The sequence below is a fragment of the Caretta caretta genome, chromosome 12 (assembly GCF_965140235.1).
Source record: "Caretta caretta isolate rCarCar2 chromosome 12, rCarCar1.hap1, whole genome shotgun sequence".
Lineage (NCBI taxonomy): Eukaryota > Metazoa > Chordata > Testudines > Cheloniidae > Caretta > Caretta caretta.
The window spans coordinates 21,048,612-21,068,455 of NC_134217.1; the positions used below are offsets into that span (position 1 = coordinate 21,048,612).

The following is a 19,844-nucleotide window of genomic DNA, read 5'->3' on the forward strand; positions in this document are numbered from 1 at the left end:
TCCAGCCCATACTTCCTTAACTTGCTGACAAGAATACTGTGGGAGACCGTGTCAAAAGCTTTGCTAAAGTCAAGAAACAATACATCCACTGCTTTCCCTTCATCCACAGAACCAGTAATCTCATCATAAAAGGCAATTAGATTAGTCAGGCATGACCTTCCCTTGGTGAATCCATGCCGGCTGTTCCTGATCACTTTCCTCTCATGCAAGTGCTTCAGGATTGATTCTTTGAGGACCTGCTCCATGATTTTTCCAGGGACTGAGGTGAGGCTGACTGGCCTGTAGTTCCCAGGATCCTCCTTCTTCTCTTTTTTAAAGATTGGCACTACATTAGCCTTTTTCCAGTCATCCGGGACTTCCTCCGTTCGCCACGAGTTTTCAAAGATAATGGCCACTGGCTCTGCAATCACAGCCGCCAATTCCTTCAGCACTCTCGGATGCAACTCATCCGGCCCCATGGACTTGTGCATGTCCAGCTTTTCTAAATAGTCCCTAACCACCTCTATCTCCACAGAGGGCTGGCCATCTCTTCCCCATTTTGTGATGCCCAGCGCAGCAGTCTGGGAGCTGACCTTGTTCGTGAAGACAGAGGCAAAAAAAGCATTGAGTACATTAGCTTTTTCCACATCCTCTGTCACTAGGTTGCCTCCCTCATTCAGTAAGGGGCCCACACTTTCCTTGGCTTTCTTCTTGTTGCCAACATACCTGAAGAAACCCTTCTTGTTACTCTTGACATCTCTTGCTAGCTGCAGCTCTAGGTGCGATTTGGCCCTCCTGATATCATTCCTACATGCCCGAGCAATATTTTTATACTCTTCCCTGGTCATATGTCCAACCTTCCACTTCTTGTAAGCTTCTTTTTTATGTTTAAGATCCGCTAGGTTTTCACCATTAAGCCAAGCTGGTCGCCTGCCATATTTACTATTCTTTCGACTCATCGGGATGGCTTGTCCCTGTAACCTCAACAGGGATTCCTTGAAATACAGCCAGCTCTCCTGGACTCCTTTCCCCTTCATATAAGTCCCCCAGGGGATCCTGGCCATCCGTTCCCTGAGGGAGTCGAAGTCTGCTTTCCTGAAGTCCAGGGTCCGTATCCTGCTGCTTACCTTTCTTCCCTGCGTCAGGATCCTGAACTCAACCAACTCATGGTCACTGCCTCCCAGATTCCCATCCACTTTTGCTTCCCCCACTAATTCTACCCGGATTGTGAGCAGCAGGTCAAGAAAAGCGCCCCCCCAGTTGGCTCCTCTAGCATTTGCGCCAGGAAATTGTCCCCTACGCTTTCCAAAAACTTCCTGGATTGTCTATGCACTGCTGTATTGCTCTCCCAGCAGATATCAGGAAAATTAAAGTCACCCATGAGAATCAGGGCATGCGATCTAGTAGCTTCCGTGAGCTGCCGGAAGAAAGCCTCATCTGCCTCATCCCCCTGGTCCGGTGGTCTATAGCAGACTCCCACCACTACATCACTCTTGTTGCACACACTTCTAAACTTAATCCAGAGACACTCAGGTTTTTCTACAGTTTCGTACCGGAGCTCTGAGCAGTCATACTGCTCCCTTACATACAGTGCTACTCCCCCACCTTTTCTGCCCTGCCAGTCCTTCCTGAACAGTTTATAACCATCCATGACAGTACTCCAGTCATGTGAGTTATCCCACCAAGTCTCTGTTATTCCAATCACGTCATAGTTCCTTGACATCACCAGGACCTCCAGTTCTCCCTGCTTGTTTCCAAGGCTTTGTGCATTCGTATATAAGCACTTGAGATAACCTGTTGATCGCCCCTCATTCCCAGTATGAGGCAGGAGCCGTCCCCTCACAGACATTCCTGCCTGTGCTTCCTCCCGGTATCCCGCTTTCCCACTTACCTCAGGGCTTTGGTCTCCTTCCCCCGGTGAACCTAGTTTAAAGCCCTCCTCACTAGGTTAGCCAGCCTGCTGGCAAAAATGCTCTTCCCTCTCTTCGTAAGATGGAGCCCGTCTCTACCCAGCACTCCTCCTTCATGGAACACCATCCCATGGTCAAAGAATCCAAAGCCTTCTCTCCGACACCACCTGCGTAGCCATTCGTTGACTTCGACGATTCGACAGTCCCTACCCAGGCCTTTTCCTTCCACGGGAAGGATGGACGAGAACACCACTTGCGCCTCCAACTCCTTTATCCTTCTTCCCAGAGCCACGTAGTCCGCAGTGATCCGCTCAAGGTCATTCTTGGCAGTATCATTGGTGCCCACGTGGAGAAGCAGGAAGGGGTAGCGATCCGAGGGCTTGACGAGTCTCGGCAGTCTCTCTGTCACATCGCGAATCTTAGCCCCTGGCAAGCAGCAGACTTCTCGGTTTTCCCGGTCAGGGCGGCAGATAGATGACTCAGTCCCCCGGAGGAGAGAGTCCCCGACCACCACCACCCGCCTTCTCCTCTTGGGAGTGGTGGTCGTGGAACCCCCAACCTCAGGACATCGCATCTCATGCCTTCCAACCAGCGGAGTCTCCTTCTGCTTTCTCGCCCCAGACATATCATCTGGTCCACTCTCCGCAACGGTACCTGTGGAGAGAACATGAAAGCGGTTAGTTACCTGTGTCTGTGTTACTGGAACCCGGACATTCCGCTTACCTCTTCTGGAGGTCACATGTTGCCAAGCTTCTTCACTGGCCTCTTGGCTCCTCTGTGCAACCTGCTCTATATCTTTAGAGCTTTGTGCCCCTAGAAGCATATCCTGAGTTTTGTTCAGAAAATCCTCAGTTTCTCGTATGCAATGCAGGGTTGTTATCTGTTGCTCCAGACCTTCAATCTTCTCTTCCAATATGGAGACCAGCTTGCACTTTGTACAGACAAAGTCGCTTCTGTCCTGTGGAAGAAAGACAAACATGGCACATCCAGTGCAGGTCACAACAGCTGAACCCCCCCCTTCCATATCACCTTCCTACTATGAGCTTCCTCAGAGCAGTTTGCAAGACGTAAGCCTCACTGGGCTCACTCCAGGCGAACTCCCAGGCAAACTCCTGCTGTGAGCTGCTCTGCTGTCCCCCGCCGCTCAGCTGGTTTGCGAAGCTCTGGCTATTTTTAAACAGCCAGACTTCCCTGACACAAACAAACGGACACCCTAATGCCCGCCCCCTGCAGGCTAGCAGCCAATCAGACACTCACTCAGGCTCTCACACTGCCCTCCCAGCAAACACGCTCGGATACTTCCTCAGCAAGCAAACACACACACACTCAGATACTTACCAGTTCCAGGCAAACTCCTGCTGTGAGCTGCTCTACTGTCCCCCGCTGCTCAGCTGGTTCGCCGCCGCTCAGCTGGTTCGCGAAGCTCTGGCTATTTATTAATTTGAGGTTTGCTCAATCCTTTTTCCACTTTCCTCCAATCTTTCTGATTTTTTTTTTTAAATTATTTGAATATTATATGGAGGTCCCTCTGTTTTGAAACTCTGACAATTTTAGATCAAGGCAGGCTGAGAGGGAAGAGCATTTGAATACTAGTATTCTAGTGTGGCAAACAAGAAGGCCTAGTCCGTGGCTGCTCCTGAGTGCCTTTTAAGGTTGTTCAAAGAATATTAAACAGAGGGGGGGAAATGCTTTTAACACTCCTAAAAAGAATGTTCATATTAAGCTGTGTAGTGCAAAGGTTCTTTATCATTGCACCCTGCCTGTGTTGAGGAAATTAAGGGAATATCTTTTATAGAAACTGCAATTCTTGGGCAAAATGTGTTTCAAAAATTACTGTGCTGAAATAAAAAAAAATTCAAATGCAGGCTTATGTTGTAGTAAAAAGGAAGAAGGCATTAATTTGGTCAGGATTATAAAGGTAGCATGTCTGAAAACAGAAAATATCCTTGTAGGTAGAATTCTCAATGCATAAAATCTTTCCTTTCAGAATAAGTGTTATTTGGCTATGGGAACATAACAGAGAAAAGGGTTAAAAGAACAAAAGCCTAAAAACATATTGGCTAAGCTAAACTTAGCCCTTCCTTGCCAGTTTGTCGGTCTGGAACGTAGGACATAGCACTGGCAGGGACTTCCTGGGTGCAGGAAACCCAGTCAGATAATCCCATTCATAAACTTTATCATGCTCCACTTTAAAACGAGTTAGGCGTCCCCATTGCTCTTATTGGAAGACTGTTCCACAGCCTCAGTTCTCTGGTCATTAGAAGCCTAATTTCTAGCCTGAATTTATTCAGGGCCAGTTTTTACTCATTTCTTCTTCTGCCACATTGTCCTTTAGCTTAAATAGCTCTTCTGCCTCCCTAGTGCTTAACCCCTCATGTATTTATAGAGAGCAGTCATATCCACACTCAGTCTTCCTGGCTTGTTCAGCCTAGCAAAAGCTCTTCTAGTCTTCTCATAAAATAGGGTCTTCATTCCCCTGATCATCATAGTAACCCTTCTCTGAACCTGTTCCAGTCTGACTGGGCTTTGGTGCCCCATTCCCCATCATTGGGCCTATGAGACAGGCTGCATCCTACAACTTCTGCCTCTTGGACAATCTGCTCCCACCCACCACTCTGAATCTGTTCCTCAGGTCATAGGCTTACTTATTTCAAAGTTCCTTTGTTTCAGAGTTCCTGCTTGCAGATATTGTTAGCCAGTACATCTAGATTAGGCATAGGGCATACCATATTAATGTTGTATTATACCCAGCATGTGGGCAGTTATGTTAACTTTTCCACAGTTCTGTCCACATTCCTCACTTATGTCGAGAGATTATATATCCCACAACCCTCTGCACAGCAAAACGTAGCTTTTGGCATTAACAAATATAAATTCTGACTAAAGACAAGATACATTTGCTCTATGTCTAAGTACAGGTTCCTTCACAGTCAACTTATTTAAAATGTAGTATCCAAAACAGATAAGAAAAGGTACAGAACAAGAAGTTAAGGAAATGGTAGGTTGGATCTTATAAAGTGCTTTCTAACTTATAAGCAACTGTGCTATAGAAGTGGGTTTGGGGGTGTATTTTGGGAAGCGCACTTGTGTGTGGCAAACTGACACACTGCTAGAAACAGGTTCCTGGAAGGATCAGTAGCATAGTAACTCCTTCCTGTGCTATACTATTGATTTTTAGCAGTAAATTGGCTAGGTTTGGTTAATTGGTCTCTTGAACACGTTTCATAATGAACCACAAGTATAGTGAAACAACTAGATACATTTGTAGCAACACTCTCCTTAGGTTTCCAGCAGGGCTGCTGCATTGGTGAAAACTGATTTAAATGTTTCTTGAGAGGGGGTCAAAAGTAGTCTCCTAATAGTAGATTCACTGTATTGTCCATATGAGTGCTAGGCAATTGAATTCTAGTAATTGCTGGGTTCCTGAAGATCTGATCAGAGTCCAGCCACAATTTAAGCCGAGGATTCCATAGAGCCAGCCCCATCATAATACTCAGACAAGTAGAGAGATGCACAGCATTCATAAAATTATATTAATAGCTCCCACAGTCTTCACAAGCAGCTTTTTAACATTCACAACTAATGCATACCATAGGCTTCTTAAAAAATATACACAAGGTAATTGTTACTCCTCTGTCTGTGTTCTAAATTTGATTTGCGTACAAGCTGTAACCTATGAACTGTGTTTTCATGAAGCAAGACTACCTTGGGTTTTTACTAATAAACCACTTGAAGTTTAAACTGGTAATATCCTGATTTAAAAGTATCCCACAGCATAAATGTATTTATAAAATTAGTTAAGACTAATCGTGAAAATAAGTAAATAGTGTTTAAGCTGGTTTTGTTACTGGAAAACCAGACTGCGTTTGAAAGCTGGTCTGAAATATGCAAAGCTTAAGCTACTGTATATATAAAACTACTGCACTTTGAGTATCAATGGTAATTTTAATTCAGTATTTAATGCATGGGAGTGGAGCATGAATACCTACCAGGCCCTGTAAATTCTAATAGAACTGTTATCAAGAAGTTTGGACTACAGTGCTATCTGGTACTTTTTATTGAGCACAAAATTCACTTTAAGAATGTTGATTTAATATATTTATTCATAGTCTGCAGTAATATCATTGTAATAAATTGTACTTTCAAGTACCGTTCTAGCCACCTTGACCCTACTTTATTTCCCTTTTCTCTCTCTGCCTTGGGTACAATTGACTAGTTTCAGAGAGGTGGGGTTTTTTTTTTGTTTTTTTTTTAAATGGCAGCTATCAGAAAAAATATTTTCTTTATACCCCAAATGATGAATTCTTCCCCTTTCCACCGCTTCTCTCCCCCCCCCCCACACACACACAATAGAATACTCATAGTCCTCAACTTCTGCCAGTACCAATATAGCATCTAATGTAGATGTTTCATCAGAAGGCAATAATCCCAGTTTTCCAATAAGGAACAGCCCTCAAACATTGGTGTATCTATCTAGTTTCTTATCTGATGCCCATCAGCATTGTCTCTTAGTCCTGTCTGTAAAGAACTAGCATAAGATGGGGCCTAATGAGATGACTTGATTTCTATTTCATGGCCCTGTGTGCTTCTTTTTGGGCAGGTAGTCAGATACTACAACAATAATTAGATACTTTTTCCACTTCTAAGGCCTGTACAATTGGAGTTATGTTATTAAGAGCCTCTGGCTTTGGAGGTAAAAGGTATGAAAAAATATCTATTTGTAAGCAATGTTTCTAAAAGTTTTGGTCAAAGTTTGTTGACATGCAGAAGTGGCATTGTTTAAAGCTTTACTGGCCTTCAGTTTGGGAGGACCTTCAAAACTTGCTTGTGGTTTTGGTGGTATTACATTCCTGTCAATAAAAGTGTTTAGATTGTCTCAGTATCATGTTTGTGTCTTCTCTCCTGCATTTGTATATAATATGGCTAACAATGTATAACCCTTCTTTGCATTGCCCTGCCTTTATCTGAATATCCAGTATGTCCTAAAATAAATAAGATTTTAATGATAACTAATACCCTCTTTCATAGACGTAGAATAAAAATCTTTCATCCTACATTATTTGCAGTTTGCATTGCCTAATTGCTGTCTTTCATAGCCCTATGTCATTAAAACTTACACAATGTTAGGTAGCGTCCTTTTGTAAATAACCCTCAGATTACTAGCCTTTTATACCTGCACTGCTTTTTAAAAGGCTTCTACCATTCAAATCTTTTATAAATATTTGTTTTTGAGAGCAGTCCATGGCAACACTTGTAATGGAAAAGCCCAAGTCTACAATAATTTCCCATTTGAATGTAGTTGAATTTTCCGTGAGTTCACTTATAATTGTTGTCGTCCACTTGCGGCACAACTCAGGCCCCATTGTCACCTCTTCCCGCGACTCCTTTCTTCTTCCACTTGCTACTTGACCACCTAGACTCCAGTCTCTGCCTCTTCATATCTCTCTTCATATCATCCTTCTGTGAGGTAAGTTGGATTTTATTCTAGAGAGAGCTGGTAGTGACCCCTATACATAGGTTGCCTATCATTATCCTTTACAAAGATTCTTATGCCCCATCCCTACCCTTTTTCTTTCTTTTCTTTTTCTTTTTAAGAAGCTTGTTGGCACCAGGCCTTTGAAATTTGTCAGGGAGAAAGTCGAAGGCTGGACCTTAGATGTCTTTCACTTGCAATTCCATTCACATTTAGCTGAGTTACAAACTGTTGAAAATCGCCATTTCCCTTCTTTCACCTTTGTTCCTCAGGAAAATGGTGGCAGTATGTCAATCATAACTAAAAACAAATGTTCCCAGGAGCCGTGCCTGCTCCATTGCCGCAGCAGCGCACGCTGTACTGGGAACAGCTGGGAGTGGCTGCAGCAGATCTAGTGGAGGGGTCAAGGTGGGAGAGAGAACCGGAGTACATAGCCCCCATACGCAATCCACCTGCACTGAGGGCACCACAATGAGCAGAAAATCCTCTAAGGTGAAGGCTAGAGCTGTGCTGGGCATCATCCAGCCACCTCTCCAGACCCAGCACCTGGCCACAGCAGTTCATGGACTCACTGAATGCAACAGGAGCCCTTACCTCTTGGGATAGGAGTAAGGAGATTGAGCAGGCTCCTCCTGACCAAACCAGCTTCAGCCTCAATTATCCCCCTGATGCCCCCCTGGACTCAGTTACTGACAAGCACACCACCAGTGGCTCAATCATTTCTCAAGAGAATTAACTAGTTGTTTCGTTTCTTTTAAGGTGAGGCCATGTGGTATTAGCTTTCATCTCAATAAGTTAAAGTGCCACCATGGGGATGCCTCACCAGCAAGAGGGGGAATTTAAAGTGTGGTTTATGGGAAGAAAGGTACAGAAAAAAACAAGAATCACTTTAAAATAATGTCACTATTAGTGAGGTGTAAGTAATGGGAAAGATATTAAAACCAGAAAATGTTTTTAGAAAATAAAATACTGGAAGGTCTTTGATTTCATATAGAGCTGTGCCGCAGGATGCATGACTTGCTGTTAAAAGCCAACATGATAAAAAAGCAGGAAATGTCCTGTACTTCTCTCAAGGGTCTCTGGAAATGTAAATCATTTTGTTCCCTTCAAGACTGTAGAAAGAACAGTAAACAAAATTATATGAAAACATAAATCTCACACAAACTTTCAACAGCCTGATTTTAATGTAGCTCATATTCCTTGATGTATCTAATTAAGACATCTGTTAAATGTCTATAATATTAATTTAATGAGGGGAAGCTAATAGAACTTTATTGGCACAGTCCAGTTCATTAACATTAAGGGTCTCTAATGGATGTCTTAAATAGACATCATTAATGAGAGTGCTGTACAAATTAGAATTAGGCCCAATCATGTTTCATTGTGCTGTGAAGGGCACATCCTCTATTGTATGTGCACACGCCACAGGAACAAAACACAATTTACTACCCGTAACACAGGCTCCATTTTGTTTCGAGCTATATTTCAGCACTCAAAAATGAAAAACGCATAGCAGGCTCCTTTCGATAAATAATAGCCAGGTGTTTCATTATTTACAATGGTGTGTGCTGAAGAGATGTTCAAAGGACTCTTCAAGGTAATCACATGCTAGTAGCACATAAAGACAGATGACAAATGAAGCATAATAAGGGATCTGAGCAGCTAAAGCACTCAAGAAGCCTTTACTGCAGTTGGTAAATCACCTAAAGAGAGTCCTTTTTTAATGACTCTTTGAGGTGTTCCAAACAGCTTTCATAAATCACTTAAGCAACAACAAACTACTGTACAGTAGCAGCCATCCTTGTCTACCAATAAGCTCCTTGAACTGAACTCCTATCTGGGCTTCTATAGCAAAAGCATAGTAAACGTCCCCCTACTGTTTGTGAAAGAGGAGACACAACGTACCATTGAAGAAAGACGTGATCACCCACTAATGCTTCTCTGCTGATTCATGACTACTCTCCTTCCCTTCATTAGGTGAGATATTTAAAACTTAATGGATTTAATACTATAATATAGGAAAATTAATCACAGCTGCCCTGGAGACACCTACCCTGTCACATGTGGAACGCAAACTTGCATGGGGCAGGAACACATTTTTCTTAAAGGTTTTTACACCTAGTCTCTCTTGAGGATGTGTTATCTGTCAGCCAATGAATGGGCTTGCTTAGCTGCAACCGATGGTTTTTTTCCAGATTGTTTATAAATTTCTACTTGCCCATTAATAATAATATATATACATTTCAAACCGGTTTCTTAATTATATACTCTGGAATCCCTTCAGCTACGGCTGTAACGTAACTACCTCTGAGGCAGAAGTTGGTAGCTGACCTGTGAACAACAGTTAAAGACAGTAAGGGAAGAAAAGAGCTATCTCTGTTTGAAATGCCAGGGTAATTTGAGGTAGGCCATACCCCAAATGAACCAGGTGGGACACAAGAGTTTTACTTGCTGGCACAAGATAGTTGATGACTAAAGTGGCTTTAAATTTCATCCAAAAGGAGACACCTCCAGCAACACTGTGCTTGTCCTGCTAGACTATTGGGACATTGATTTGGCAGGCAGAGTCACATACACTGAGTCATCAATGCTACTTTCTTCACCAACTCTTTTAGTAAGAGACTCACTGCGGGTGTTCTGCTGGGGCTTGAACAGTGTTTGTTGTAGTCATAAGACAGAAAATGACGGCACTAGGCCAGCTTCAGTGACATTGGAGGTCTTAAAATTGTGGGCCAATGGGCCTAACTTCTCTTGACCTGGGGAACTCAGTCTGGTTACATATAAGGGTATATACAACGGATTTTTTTTAAAATTAAATTTCACTCCAATGTCAATCTGAGACATTTTGGTGCTCAGAAAGTCAGAAGAGCCGGCTGATTTCACACTGAAACATGTAGTGTATTTTTTGCATGTATTGTTGAGGAACATGTCTTTTTTGAAACAAAATTTCAGATTTGAAATGCTCTTATGTGCAAAGCTGGCATCATAAGGATGAAAATGGGAGGTTTGTTGAACCAGCCCATTCTTGCAAATTCAAAATAAGAAATTTGGATTTTGCTGCAAATATTTTATACAAACGTGCAGGTAAATAGCAGATGAGATCTATGCTGTTTTCTAAAATATGCCACTCCTTGTTCTCACCTTTTGTCCCTGGAGATGTACAGCTCATATGACTCCTACCCATAATTCTTCTGCATTGCCCATTCACACTTTCATCTTGGTATAAAGTACTGGGTTACATAGAGAAGGAAGTTACGATGATGTGTTTATGGGTCTAAGTCAACCAACCTCACAGAAAGCTTGACAAAAGCATAAGCCAATCCTCCCTCCCAAACCCATGGACATGTATCTTGATCAGACTTGTCTTTAAGAAGAAGGCTGCAGCATTGGAAAAGCTCATCCAATTTACATGCCTGTCACTGGGAACATTTTGTTCTCATGAGTTCCGGCCATCAGAGAATATTTGTGTCACAGCCTATAAGCAAGCTCTTCAATTACACTGGCTAAGAAAACGTTACACATGTTATAACTGCTAGTTGACTAGGTACTATATAGCCCTATATGTAGTCTGTTATTGCACATTGCTGGACAAAGTAGGAAGCCTACCATTTGCTTCCTATTGTAACAGGAGATCCTCTGTATAAAAGGAAGCAGACTGTTTTTAATTAGGTTTCTGTTGTGTTACAAAGGCAAAGGCGATGGTACATCCCGGGTTGGAGCAACAAAGAGTTAGGAATGGGGTGGCACATTAAAAAGGAGGTGTATGCACATGAGCTGGGCAAACCAGTTTTTGCCTAATGTCAAGCCCAGCTGACCGCTGTAGGTTGAAAAGTTTGACTTGTGCACACTACTGGGCTCAGCTGATTCAGCAAGGCTGAAAAAAAGGGTGTCATGGGGCAAAGAAAAAAGTGGAATAGAGTGATAAATAAAGAGTGAGGTGGTGGAGAGGAAGGCATAGCGAGGGCAAAGAGAGGGAAAAAACAGGAGAAGAACTAATATAGGACATCCACTTGTGTTAACCTAGATTTTGGGAGTTCATCTAGCTGTGAGCCACAGGCTTCTCTTTACTAGAATGATATTGTCAAATCCCCATGTTGGTTTAAAGTACAGGAGAAGAGTTTTGTGGACACAAAGAAGTTTTGCAAACCTAACAAAAAGTTTTACCTGGGTTTACCCAGCCCTGGTATGTAGAAAAAGTCACTGCCTGCTCATCGCAGCAAAGGTGTTGGGAGCATGATGGAAAAGCATCCTTGGCATATTAATGTGGTCTGGTAGCTGAAAACGTGGCATAGCTTAGCTTTTGTTCTGCCATTAGTGTCATTGCTCGGTCTCTCATGCGGAGAACCCCACAAGAAACGTCATATCTACCTGTGACAAAAACCCTGATTTGGGTAGAGACTTGCATCACATGTTTTTATTTGCATTTTTACTTCTCTTTTGTTTGTTTATATAAAAAACATAAAGCTAAACTTTAATCGTTGTAGGAATCACTACAAAATACTATAACATAGTCCTGGGGATGTGAATAAAATGAATAGCAGTGTTCGCTTCCCACAGGAAATATGGTCTCTGAGTGCAATCGCTGACTGCTGCTAGACTAAGATATAACTCTTATAATAATCCAAGTAAAGGCAATACCTCATATGATGTGTGTGTTTGTATCTGGGAAATATGCATTAGAGGAAGCTGTTAATACAGTTAACAATCAGTAGAAAGTATTTCTGTTCATAACTCCTCCCTTACATAGAGTATTTGCAATACGTGCAGCTTCCTAATCGCTCACATCTGGAGACGAGCTTCAGCAAATGCTGAAATCATAGAGCCTTAATACAAATGAGCTCACATATTTCTTCCCCTCTATTTTTAGTTTAACCAGTAACCTATAGCACAGGCAGCACTGAAGATGTGAGGCGAATGTCTTTAAATCAGCTGCTCTGCATGTTCCTGTGGGCACTTGGGTCTGGAAGTAAAAGTAGGGAACACTTAGGTCCTAGCTACAGTAGGGGAAAAGGCCTTGCAGAAACATGATGGCTTGAAACATGATTCCTTGAGAAACATGATTCCTTGAGCTTGCAACATTCACACACCTTGCATAGCAATTCTCATGATTCCTTGAGAAACATGATTCCTTGAGCTAGCAACATTCACACACCTTGCATAGCAGCTGTCCCAACTGTTTTACAAGCATTGGTTCCTTGATGTGGTTGGGACAAGCACTTTAACTCAGGTTCAACTAAATTAGTGCAACAAAGAAAAATTCCACGCTACTGTAGCAATGACGCTAAAGCCCAGTAGACAGGCTAGTAGAAGTGGTTCAGTTAGCAACCAATACTGAGCTCAGAGAACACTACAGCTACAGGCAAGGCAGGCAACTGTCTAGGACAGCAGATCTGGCCCAGTCACTCCACTGTCATGAGTCTCCTTAGCCTTTTTTTCCTGCTTTCCACTCAGAGGCACCTACATACCATTGAGAAGCTGGCCCCAGGTTCCCTTATTCTACACTATATGCCCTGCCCTGAATTGCCAGATCACTCCAGTGCCAGGTCACCCCAGACACACTCGTTACCTTCTGGCATCACCATTCACCTCCAGCATCTGACAACTGGAGAAAAAAGACAGCCATCGCAAAGGTTGGAGGTAATGGGTTGACCGTGACTAGCTATACTGAAGCAAAATCTGCCTGTGCCTTGTCTCCATGAGGATTTTTCACTGCAAGAGCCCTATTGTGATGTAAAAGCCACACCTAGCTTTTGGAGTGAAGCCAGAGCCAATGACACCCACGGTTACGCTTATCCCAGTTATCTTACCAGCTTGCTACCTGCAGCCATCTGTTTAACGTTGGGAGAATGAAGGGCACTGAACAGCCGTTATGATGAAACACACAACTCCAACCATATTTGTCAGCCCAAAAAAGCTGCCCCACACACTAGTCCAACACAGCATGCTGAGAACCTTTGTGCTGGGTTACATGGTATAACTATTTTAAAGGACTTACATAGAAACCACTGGTTTTATGGAACTTTGTGGAAGTTTTAGCCTCCCTATTTCATGGTGGGTAGCTACAATGCCCCACCACCACACACAAAGGGTGACCAGATGTCCTAATTGTATAGCGACAATCCCAATATGCGGGGTGTGACGGTGCCCCCCCCCATAAGGCTTTATGGAAATGTGCTTATGAATGTATATATGACATAACTAGAATATATTTTATGCTACATATGCCGTATAACGTATCTCTGTAAAGGTTATGATCTACTGAATCTATTAATCCTATTTGTATGCATGTATCATTTTTGTATTCAAAGTTATGAATATTGGCTGTGTACTGGCTTGATTTTTAAGTAGCCTTTGTAAAGCATTTGGTCAGCTTCTTGAGAAAGGAATGTGCAAATTAAATGCCCAATCAAGAAGCACTTAAGGGACAATGGCTCTTGGAAGCCTCCATTCCACATAAGAAGTCTACATGAGGACATTCAAGTTAACAGGTAAGCAACGGCTGCTGCCTGTAAAAACTGAGTCAAGCATGGACATGTGACTTGCCCGTGTGACTCCAAAACTCCATCTTGGAGCTGGACTTTGCATAGGAGAGAGGAGAGGGGTCTCCACCCACAAGAGATAGTCTATTTAAGCCCATGGGAGACCCCTCTGTTTTGTCTTCAGCTGGCTAAAGAGAGAGCCTCTCCACCCCCAAGGATACCTGAAAGAAACTGGAACAAAGGACAGTAACTACAGGGGGTGTGAGTGATTGCTGGACTCAGACTAGAAGGAGACTAGTCTGTAAAATGAAGCTTATTGGATGAGGTTTTTCATCTGTATTTGGTTTTCTTATACATAGACTTGCGTGTTCTATTTTATTTTGCTTGGTAACTCACTTTGTTCTGTCTGTTACTACTTGGAACCACTTAAATCCTACCTTCTGTATTTAATAAAATCACTTTTTACTTATTAACCCAGAATATGTATTAATACCTGGGGGGGAGGGGACAAACAGCTGTGCATATCTGTCTATCAGTGTTATAGAACAGTGTTTGTTATAGAACAATTTATGAGTTTACCCTGCAAGAGCTTTATACAGAGTAAAACAGATTTATTTGGGGTTTGGACCCCATTGGGAGTTGGGCATCTGAGTGTTAAAGATGGGAACACTTCTTAAGTTGCTTTTAGTTAAGTCTGCAGCTTTGGGGCGCGTGGTTCAGGTCTGTGTTGGAGCAGATGGGCGTGTCTGGCTCAGCAAGACAGGGTGATGGAGTCCCAAGCTGGCAGGGAAAGCAGGGGCACTAGTAGTCTTGGCACATCAGTTGGCAGCCCCAAGGGGGTTTCTATGATCCAACCTATCACACTGGGCAGCTGAACAAGCAAACAGTAGCTGGGGTCTATAGGTATTTCTAAATCACCTAGCGCTGAAGTGTCTGCATGCTGAGCATGGATTACAGAAAAGAATGGAGACCCAAGGCCCCTGTATCAAAGAAAAAATTAGTATTGGTGGTAAGTGCTCTCCCCTGAAAAGCCCTTTCATGAGCTGTCATTATATTAGTGTCTGGCTCTGGAGCTCAGTGGTATTTCACTTATGTAATGGTTGTAGGAGCAGGTCCTTGATTGATCAGGGAGCTGTTCTGATTGGCCAACTGGGCCTTTCTAGTGTTGTCTCAGCTGTGCATCAACTCAACAGTACATAGGACATCATCATTAAGTTGGTCACAGAAGTCACAGATTCCATGACTTTCCGGATCCTCCGGGACTTCTGCAGCAGTGCAGGGCCCGGGGGCAAACCGAGCAGCTTCGGCAGCCTCTGGGCCAACCGCACCGGCCACTGCTGGGGCAGTCTCAGGCCATTGCACCCCCTCTCTGCCTCCTCAGCATCAGCAGGGATCCTGGGCCCCACACATCACAGCCCAGACCCCACCACCCCAGCAGCAGTGGGGGGGTACCAGGCAGCGTGCCGCCACCTACCCCACTCCAGCAGCAGCCAGGGTTCCAGGCAGCACACTGCCCCTGCCCTCCCACCCCCCGAGCATCCGTGGTGCCCCCAGGCTGATCCCCCGCACCGCACCTATGGCACCCCACTTGCCCCCCCCAGCACCCATGGTGCCCCCAGGTTCCCCTCTCCCAAAGTACCCCCCCTCCTGCTGTGGGGCAAGAGATACAGCTTGGGCAATGCCCTGTGCTCTCTTTCCATCTACTTTAAAAACAGCAGTAGACTCATCTGAACCAGTAGAGGTGTGACGGGTTGGATCACAGAGACCTCCTTGGGGCTGCCAACTGATATGCCCAGGCTACTTCTGTCCCTGCTTTCCCTGCCAGCTTGGGACTCCAGAGCCCTGCCTGACTGTGCCAGACAAGCTTGCTGGCTACAAACACAGACCTAGGTCTGAACCACATCCCACAAACTGCAGGCTTAACTGAAAGCAGCGTAAGAAGTGTTCCTGTCTTTAACACTCAGATGCCCAACTCCCAATGGGGTCCAAACCCCAAATAAATCCCTTTTACCCAGTATAAAGCTTACACAGGGTAAACTCATAAATTGTTCGCCCTCCATAACACTGATTGAGAGAGATGCACAGCTGTTTGCCCCCTACACCTCCAGGTATTAATACATACTCTGGGCTAAATAATAAATAAAAAGTGATTTTATTAAATACAGAAGGTAGGATTTAAGTGGTTCCAAGTAGTAACAGACAGAACAAAGTGAATTACCAAGCAAAATAAAATAAAACACGCAAGTCTAAGCCTAGTACAGTGGGAAAACTGAATACAGATCAAATCTCATTGTCAGAGATGTTTCAATAAGTTTCTTTCACAGACTGGATGCCTTCCTAGTCTGGGCACAACCCTTTCCCTGGGTCCAGCCCTTGTTCTAGCTCAGGTGGTAGCTAGGGGATTTCTCATGACTACAGCCCACTTTGTTCTGTTCCACCCCCTTATATAGCTTTGGCACAAGGCAGGAATCTTTTGTGTCTCTGGGTTCCCGCCCCACTTCTAAAAGCACCCTGTTTAAGATGGATTTCAGTGACAGGTGACATGGTCACATGTCCTGTGAGACCCCCCGGCCAAAGTCATCATTCCTCCCAGCCTGACTCACAGGCAGGGCTGCAAGCGAACAGAGCCAGCCACAGTCAAGTGTCCTGGCTGACAGGCGCCATCAAGATTCCAAACTACCATTAATGGTCCACACTTTGCAAAATTACAATAGGCCCTCGGAGTTATATTTCTAGTTTCCGATACAAGAACGATACATACATACAAATAGGATGACCACACTCAGTAGATTATAAGCTTAGTAATGATTCCTTACAAGAGCCCTTTTGCTTGAAGCATATTCCAGTTACATTGTATTCACATTTATTAGCATATTTTCATAAAATTATATAGAATGTGGGGGGGGGGGCGGTCTTCTGTGCTTGATGAGATTAAGGCTATGTTTTAGTAACGGCATGGACAGGTCACAGGCAGTAAACAAAAATTCACAGCCCCATGACCTGTCCATAACTTGTACTATATATCCCTGACTAAATCTTGGGTGCCATGGGACAGGGAATGGCCTGGGACCCCAGATGCACCGGGGGGGGGCCCAAGACCCCCGTTGCTGCTGGAGAGTCTGGGGGGGGCCGTGGTGGCCTGAGTCCCCCCTGCTGCTGTTGAGAGGGCGGAGGGGGGGGTGGGCGTGGCAGCCTGAGGGACCCCACCCCCCCACAGCTACTGCGGAGCGGGAGAGCACAGCAGTCTGTGACTGCCCCAGCAGTGGCTGCTGAGGCTGGCCTGGGGACTACCCAAGCTGCTCAGGCCACCCCCCCCCCCCATTCTGCCTCCCGGGCCAGCCACATCCACCTCTGCAGAAGTGGTCCTGAAGGAGGTCCTGAAAAGTCACAGAATCCATGACTTCTCTGACTGACTCACAGCCTTACCAATTAATATAAATCTCATCATGTCTTTAGTGATGTAATGCACTCAGCCTTGTTTCCCTAAACTCTCAAAATGTGCTCCCAGCATCATTATATGCCGAATAAAGAATGACTTGAAGAACATTCTCAGTAGCAGGAATATGATTTTATTCATGCAATCAGGCAGAAATCAGTCGACACAGGAATACAAAGGAATTTCACCTTTTGCTTTGCCTCCTTGAGAGTCAGAAACGCTGGCTGCTTTCCTTTCTTCTTTCTTCACCCTGTGATGTGCCTTCCTGGCCTAGTATTGTCTACAGTGAAAAAAAAAAATTCAATCCCACTGACTATCACTCAGCACTACTTGGATAGCCAGCTTTAAGTCATATTTACTCTGCATTTTGGTTGAGGTCTGTAGATATGGGGGAGGGGCTAACCATAGGCATTAATGTCGGCTTTTAGAGTAACATTTTCTAAAGCACTTGATTGACTTAGCCCCCCCATAGGTAACATTTTCTAAAGTGCCTATGGCCCAGATTTTTACAGCTATTTAGGCATTGATCTGCTCAGCCTTGCAACACCTAAGGTCTAGATCTTCAAAGGTATTTAGACACCTCACTCTCACTGATTTCAATGTGAGCTTCAATGTGAGCTAGAGACCTAAAACCCTCTGAGGAGCCAGGCTTATGTGCCTAAGCCACTTAACAGTTTTGACAGGTTTCAGAGTAACAGCCGTGTTAGTCTGTATTCGCAAAAAGAAAAGGAGTACTTGTGGCACCTTAGAGACTAACCAATTTATTTGAGCATGAGCTTTCGTGAGCTACAGCTCACTTCCCTTCAGTCCTTTTGGTACGATGTCCATCTGTTTGCATTTGGAAAGGAAGATGATGTCTGTCTGTATCTGTACAAGTTTTTTCATGCAGTTGATAGATTTCCACTCCATACCGCTAAATGCGATGAAGTGAGCTGTAGCTCACGAAAGCTCATGCTCAAATAAATTGGTTAGTCTCTAAGGTGCCACAAGTACTCCTTTTCTTTTAACAGTTTTGAAAATTATACCCTTAGTACTTACTGCCGTCCCACGCCTTGACCTTCTGATTGCCACTCTCTGACCCTAGTGTGACTCAAGCCTGGTAATGATCGTTGATCTCTGACCCCAGCCTGGCTCTGACTCTGCCTCTTCCCTCTGATTCCTGCCTGGTAACTGTCTCTGATGTCTGGGCTCTGGCCCTCTTGCCTACTGAGCCTAGCGCTAGTGATTTCACTGATCCCAGCTCACTGACTACTGCCTCATGGCCACCCTCGACTTGTGGACCCCAGCCCAGCCATGACCATTAGGCCAGATTGCCTATGCCCTGGTCTGTTACACTAGGTTTACTCCTCCAACTAGTGTCTATCTTACCTATGCTACATCACTTGACATTTTGGACTGTCTATGCCTGGCTCCTACAATTCTTACCTCCATGCAATCCCATTGACCTCAGTGAAATTATTAGTCAAATGACAGTATTGCCAACCCCAAGCATTTAAAGGCAGCCCACCCTCCTGTTATACCAATAAAATAAAAACCAGCAGGATCTTATTAAAGGGGAAAAGGCAAAATACCACATTTATTGTGAATAGAGAAAGAATCATAATAAGCAGTTACTTATAGCTATAACATTCCATTCAATCTCATATTTATTCACACATTCATTCATTCACACACACACACACATTCTGCAAGGTTGTTATCATAGTTACCAGCCTAGAAGTTGCTCGTGACAGAGTACTGGCCAGGTAGCCTGTACACGAGAGTGGAGCCGAGTCCGTGTCAGATGCACATCTGATGCTCCTGGAAGTTGGTTTGCAGAATCAGACCCCAAAGTTCTCAATTTCCAGAGTCCATTTTTATAGGAATTTCTTCCTATGCCAGTCTATGGGAATTGCTTCATCATGCTGTTGCTGAATCAATCAGCAGATAGCACATTCCTGACGGCTCCGTGCTGCTAGATGTTATCTTGTTCGTTGGTTCTCCCATTCTTGAGGCTGTTGGGTGGATTCCAGTCTGCCCTCCTGGGGTCTTCTGGTTATTTCCACTTGACGCCTTCTTCAGCCGATGGACATTGGATTCCTAGGCTGGCACCTCCCTGATCATTCAGTTATTATCCACACCAAGCATCCATCCACATACATCCTCTATCTCTATTTTAATCACAATTGTTAACAAAGGAAGATGAATACAACAAAAGGGCGGGGAGTCTCTGGGTGCTGTTTCTGTTGTTACAGAGTATTGCTTTGAGTTTCTCTCTTTGTGAGTAGTTGTTATTACAAAGAATTGCTTTGAGAACAGACTCTGTCTTAGAATGTACTAACGCAATTAGCAGCTTGCAAGTTTCACACATAGAGGGAGAGAAACAGCACCAAAAACCAAGAGACCTCTTAATTAGTAATACCCTGGAAATTAAACTATGGGGAATCAAACGCATTTGTGATTTTAATACAAAACTTCTTTAATATGATCCAACACTCCCCTGCCCCCCCCCCCAAGCCCCAAATAACTGGCTTTAAAAAATCATGAGAGTTTTAAGAAAACTAATAAAATGTGGGTTTGTTTTATTT

General features: G+C 44.0%; 1 long non-coding RNA gene across 1 annotated transcript in view; it reads left to right on the plus strand.

Moving 5' to 3' along the window:
* Window positions 1–640: 640 nt before the first annotated feature.
* Window positions 641–19,844, plus strand: part of LOC125620717 (uncharacterized) — a 31,925-nt gene continuing 12,721 nt past the window's right edge. The window contains exon 1 of the long non-coding RNA XR_007352296.2: window positions 641–3,335. This is a non-coding gene — a long non-coding RNA (uncharacterized LOC125620717). The remainder of the gene's footprint in view (window positions 3,336–19,844) is intronic.